Genomic DNA, 6,258 nt, shown 5'->3' with positions numbered 1-6,258 from the left:
ACTGGGGGAGTGGGGGCCCTGGGGAGGGCGACCGGGGGGACTGGGGGAGTGGGGGCCCCGAGCAGAGGGACTGGGGGAGCGGGGGCCCCGAGCAGGGATGGAGGGACTGGGGGAGCGGGGGCCCCGGGCAGAGGGACTGGGGGAGCGGGGGCCCCGAGCAGGGATGGAGGGACTGGGGGAGCGGGGGCCCCGAGCAGAGGGACTGGGGGAGCGGGGGCCCCAGGCGGGGACAACAAGGCAGAGTCCTTTGGGGAGGGGGTCCCGAGTGTCTTCGGGGCTCCCAAAGGGAGCTGCTGGGCTTGGCCCATGGGGAGGCGCTGAGCCGGGTGCCCCCTTGCCGCCAGCACCAGGCTCTGCTGGGAGAAAAGGGGTTAATGCCCCGTTGGGGGACCCCCCCCCCCGCACACACCCGGACGCTGCAGGGCAAGGGGGGGGGCCCGCTCGTAGCTTGGGGGAGATGCCCCAAGACACCCCAGCTGGCCCAGGCACCTGCTTCCGAGACCCCCGGGGCCAGGGCTCCCCTCCCGGACCAGCCATCAGGGGACTCCCGCTCCCGCCCCCCCGAGACACAGCCCAGCGCAGCTCTGGGGGGGGGGTCCCAGAAGCTGGAACAGCTGGGCAGAAACCCCCCCGGCAGGACCCCCCAGCCCCGCAACCCCCCCCCCCGGCAGGACCCCCCAACCCCCCCGCCCCGCCCGGCAGGACCCCCCAGCCCCGCAAACGCCCCCCCGGCAGGACCCCCCCAGCCCCGCAACCCCCCCGCCGGACCCCCCCAGCCCCGCAACCCCCCCGCGCGGCAGGACGCCCCCAGCCCCGACAGGACCCCCCCAGCCCCGCAACCCCCCCCCGGCAGGACCCCCCCAGCCCCGCAACCCCCCGCCCGGCAGGACCCCCCCAGCCCCGCAACCCCCCGCCCGGCAGGACCGCCCCCAGCCCCGCTCTCACCCGGCTCCGCCAGCCCAGGGGAGGGGGCGCGGGCCGGACAGGGACTATCCCCGCCGGAGGCCGGGCGGGGCTGGGGGCGGTGCCGGGGGGCGGGGCTATTCCCCCTCCCAGCCCCACCGGCCCGGGCATCTCCGGGGTGAGTCCCTGAGGCGAAGGGGGAGTTTTGCTCACGAGGGGAGGGGCTGGGAGCCGGGATTCCTGGGTTCTCTCCCCATCTCTGGGAGGGGAGTGGGGGCTGGTGGGTTAGAGCAGGGCGGGGCTGGGAGCCAGGACTCCTGGGTTCTCTCCCTGGCTGCAGGAGGGGCGTGGGGGGGCTGGGAGCCAGGACTCCTGGGTTCTCTCCCCGGATCTGGGAGGGGAGGGGAGTGGGGGCTGGTGGTTAGAGCAGGGGGGGCTGGGAGCCAGGACTCCTGGGTTCTCTCCCTGGCTGCGGGAGGGGCGTGGGGTGGGGGGCTGGGAGTCAGGACTCCTGGGTTCTCTCCCTGGCTGCAGGAGGGGCGTGGGGGGGCTGGGAGCCAGGACTCCTGGGTTCTCTCCCCGGATCTGGGAGGGGAGTGGGGGCTGGTGGTTAGAGCAGGGGGGGCTGGGAGCCAGGACTCCTGGGTTCTCTCCCCAGCTCTGGGAGGGGAGTGGGGGCTGGTGGTTAGAGCAGGGGGGGCTGGGAGCCAGGACTCCTGGGTTCTCTCCCCGGATCTGGGAGGGGAGTGGGGGCTGGTGGTTAGAGCAGGGGGGGCTGGGAGCCAGGACTCCTGGGTTCTCTCCCTGGCTGCAGGAGGGGCGTGGGGTGGGGGGCTGGGAGTCACGACTCCTGAGTTCTCTCCCCGGCTCCGGGAGGGGCGTGGGGTGGGAGCCAGGACTCCTGGGCTCTAACCTTCCCGTCAGAGGGGTGCAGGAGCTGGTGTTAGAGTGGGGGGGCTGCACGTGCCCTGTGCCCCCTGTTACCCCAGGTGGGGGGGCATTCAGTGTCCCCCGACAGCTCGAGGGGGCAGCAGGCAGAGCTGCCCCAGGGGGCAGGATACCTCGGGGTCTCCCAGGCCCTGGCCCGTTACAGCCATTGCCCCTGCTGGGGGGATCCTCACTAGTCCTGCCCATCCCAGGCCCCGGCCAAACCCCTAGCTGATGTGGGCAGGCCCCCCACGCTCTGCCCCCACCCCCAGGGACTTTTCTTCCTGCCTGTTCCCTCTGGGGGACCCTGCGCCTGGGGTCACCGAGACACAGTCAGGTTGGGCCTCACCAGGAGGGGGGCAGGGGCCAGGTCACGCCGGGAGGGGCTGCACCAGGAGTCGTACAAGGGCCAGGCCGCGCCAGGAGGGGGCCAGGGGCAGGGGCCAGGTCACACTGGGAGGTGGGCAGGGGCTGCACTGGGAGAGGGGCAGGGGCCAGGCCACGCCGGGAGGGGGGCAGGGGCTGCACTGGGAGGGGGGCAGGGGCCAGGCCGCGCCGGGAGGGTGTCAGGAGCAGCTCTGGGGTCACCTCACAGCAGGAGGGGTGCCACGGGCAGGCCACGCCGGGGGGGGCAGGGGTGCGCCAGGCGGGGGCCAGGGTCCAGGCCGCGCTGGGAGGGGTCAGGAGCAGCTCTGGGGTCACCTCACAGCAGGAGGGGTGCCACGGGCAGGCCATGCCAGGAGGGGGGCAGGGGCTGCACCGGGAGGGGGGCAGGGGCCGCACAGGGAGGGGGGCAGGGGCCAGGCCCCGCCGGGAGGGGGGCAGGAGCAGCTCTGGGGTCACCTCACAGCAGGAGGGGTGCCACGGGCAGGCCACGCCGGGAGGGGGGCAGGGGCTGCACGGGGCTGGGGGCAGGGGCCAGGCCGCGCCGGGAGGGGGGCAGGGGCTGCACAGGGAGGGGGGCAGGGTTCAGGTTGCACTGGGAGGGAGACAGGGGCCAGGCCGCGCCGGGAGGGGGGCAGGAGCAGTTCTGGGGTCACCTCACAGCAGGAGGGGTGCCACGGGCAGGCCAAGCCGGGAGGGGGGCAGGGGCTGCACAGGGAGGGGGGCAGGGGCCAGGCCGCGCCGGGAGGGGGGCAGGAGCAGCTCTGGGGTCACCTCACAGCAGGAGGGGTGCCACGGGCAGGCCACGCCGGGAGGGGGACAGGGTCCAGGCCCCGACAGGAGGGGGGCAGGGTCCAGGCCGCGCTGGGAGGGGGGCGGGGGCTGCACTGGGAGGGGGGCAGGGGCCAGGCCGCGCCGGGAGGGGGGCAGGAGCAGCTCTGGGGTCACCTCACAGCAGGAGGGGTGCCACGGGCAGGCCACGCCGGGCGGGGGGCAGGGTCCAGGTTGCACTGGGAGGGGGGCAGGGGCCAGGCCGCGCCGGGAGGGGGGCAGAAGCAGCTCTGGGGTCACCTCACAACAGGAGGGGTGCCACGGGCAGGCCACGCCGGGAGGGGGGCAGGGGCCAGGCCGTGCCGGGAGGGGGGCAGGGGTTGCACCGGGATGGGGGCAGGGTCCAGGCCGCGCTGGGAGGGGGGCAGGGGCCAGGCCACGCCGGGAGGGGGTCAGGAGCAGCTCTGGGGTCACCTCACAGCAGGAGAGGTGCCACGGGCAGGCCACGCCGGGAGGGGGGCAGGGGCCAGGCCGCGCTGGGAGGGGGGCAGGAGCAGCTCGGGGCTCACCTCACAGCAGGAGGGGTGCCACGGGCAGGCCACGCCGGGAGGGGGGCAGGGGCCAGGCCGCGCTGGGAGGGGGGCAGGGGCTGCACTGGGAGGGGGGCAGGGGCCAGGCCGCGCTGGGAGGGGGGCAGGGGCTGCACCGGGAGGGGGGCAGGGTCCAGGCCGTGCTGGGAGGGGGGCAGGGGCCAGGCCGTACCGGGAGGGGGGCAGGAGCAGCTCGGGGGTCACCTCACAGCAGGAGGGGTGCCACGGGCAGGCCATAGGCTGGACTACGCGCTTGGGCCCCTTCACACACACCAGAGGGTGCTGCTAACCCCAGCGGTGCCTGTCTGAGCCCTGGCTCGCTGTGGGTCTGTCAGCACCAGCCCATGCTGCCCCGGTCGCAGGGGATGGGGCTGGCGCATCCCCAGGTGTTTCTGCTGAACCTCAGCCAGGCAGCTTGGGGGGAGGGCCGGGGCTCCCTGGTGGCCAGCGCCCTCCCTTGGGCGGCTGGAGCTCCAGGGGTCGGCCCCACAGCTAGACCTTCTCCCTCCCTGGGGGCAGCGCACCAGGCTCCTGCAGCGGAGTCAGTGCCTCCGGGGCCAATCCTGCTGGGGGGGTGATGCGCTCATGGGCTCTCCCCTCTGACGGAGAAGGCAGAACCGGCCCCGTGGCTGGATGCTGAAGCCAGGCGCACACAGCCTGGAAACACAGGGACGCGGAGTACAGCAGGGAGGGGAATTAGCCACGGGGGCAGTTTCCCAGGGTCATGCCGGATTCTCCATCCCTGCCAGGTTCCTGTGAGACAGGAGTCAGGCTAGAAGCCAGTCATGTTAGTCCCTTCTGGCCTTGGGCACATGACAGGGGGGAGGGGCGGAGGGGCTCCATCGGGCCCTGATTCTGCTCTTCCCGGAATAGCCGCTAGCTCCTATGGAGCAGAGAAACCCTTCCCTGTGCCCTGAGGGTAAGCAACGCTGCCTGAGTGTGCACAGAGCCTCAGCAGGTACAGGTGTGGGAGGGGCACTGCCCCAGGCCTCTCAACAGCATGTTCACTCTGAGCCCTAATGACAACATGTTAACTGTTCCCTGCTGGTCATTTTAGCAGAAGCTTCCAGTTAGTGAACTGAGCCTGGGATCCTCAACCACTTCCCCACCAGCCCTGCTGTGTGTCAGGGAAGCAGGGATTGGCTGCACCGGGAAAGCCCAAGGCAGGGGAATCGGTGGAGCTGACTCTCACAATGGTTGGGTGGGACTGGGGGTGAACTAATCAGGGAAGGAGGGAGAGGGGCTGTGCCATGGGGGTGGGAGATGGGGAGCTGCATCATTGGGGGGGGGGCCGGCTGGGTCATAGACTCAAAGGCCAGAAGGCACCATTATGACCAACTAGGGCTAGGCTGACCCATGTATCACAGAGACCTGCCCCCCAGTAACTCCTAGAGCTGAACAACCTGTCCTGATTTAACAACTGTCAGGGATGGAGACTCCCCCAGCACCCCAGGCTTACGAAGGTACATGTTAGTCCAGCCTGAACGTGTCTAGCTCCAGCTCCCAGCCACTGGAGCATCAGACCTTTCCCTGCTAGCCTGAAGAGCCCATTGTTAAATATCTGTTCCCCCGCTGGTACGTGGACTGTGATCACGTCACCCCGCCACCTCCTCACATCGATCTCCCTGGGCCTGTCACTGTAAGGCAGGTTTCTAACCCTTTAATCAACGTGTACCAACTTCCTTCTTGAATTGTGGGCTCCCAAACTGGACACAGGATTCCAGCCAGCCGTGCCAGAGACAGAGGGAAAATCACCTCCCGAGCGCAATTTCTGTTCATGCCAGGATCACATCAGCTCATTTGACCACACCATCACCCTGGGAGCTCGTGTTCAGCTTATTATCCCCCCCCACCCCCGTCCCTGCTTTCTAGGAGAGACTCCCCCACCCTGTGAGCGGGGCCTGCAGCCTTTGTGCCTAGCTGTGTTTACATTCAGCTGTATTAAAACGCACTGTCTGCTTGCACCCAGCTTACCAAGCAATCCAGCTCACCATGGTGATGCTTTATTTTTTTTCAGGTAACTGATGAAGTAGTAAATAGTGCAGGACCCCACTGGATACCGCCCAGCTTGACGATCCCCACCCCCATTCGGAGAGTTGGGGTCAGCCCGTTTTAAATCCATTACACGTGTGTACGATGTTAACGTCACAGAGACAAGTCAGGGGAAATAAAAATCTTCTGTTGGTGACAAGCTTGTGAGCTACTGCGAGATGTTACCTCACCCATGCTGTCCAGTATCCTGGGCTGCACACAGCGACACCACCGCGGCGGTGGCATACCACTATGTTAATCTGACAGCACTGTAGGTCACCTTCCGGAAGTCAGTATATTACGTCTGTCACAGACTCCCAGGCCCCATGTTCTCTCAGCTTTGTACGGTCCTGGGGAGGAACTGGATTCAGTGTGACCGCCTTTCTCAGGGTCCAGCCTCCAGCACACCTGTCTCTCGCCGTGGGCCCCCTCAGGGAGTCCCCTCGCTCTGGACCCCCCGTCCTAGAGGGAACAATGCCACCGATCTCTAGCTGTAACCAAGTGGGTTTTTCCCATTAGGTTGTATGTGAGTGTTACTGATTTGCATGAATACCGTGTGTGCCTCAGTTTCCCTGTGTGCTGCACCAATGCCTAGATGGTGGGAATGAGGGTGTGACTTTTGCTGAGACCCTCAGTGCAGGCGAGGCGGCTC

The sequence above is a fragment of the Mauremys mutica genome, chromosome 1, assembly GCF_020497125.1.
Source record: "Mauremys mutica isolate MM-2020 ecotype Southern chromosome 1, ASM2049712v1, whole genome shotgun sequence".
Taxonomy (NCBI): domain Eukaryota; kingdom Metazoa; phylum Chordata; order Testudines; family Geoemydidae; genus Mauremys; species Mauremys mutica.
Note: the sequence above shows the minus strand (reverse complement) of the source record.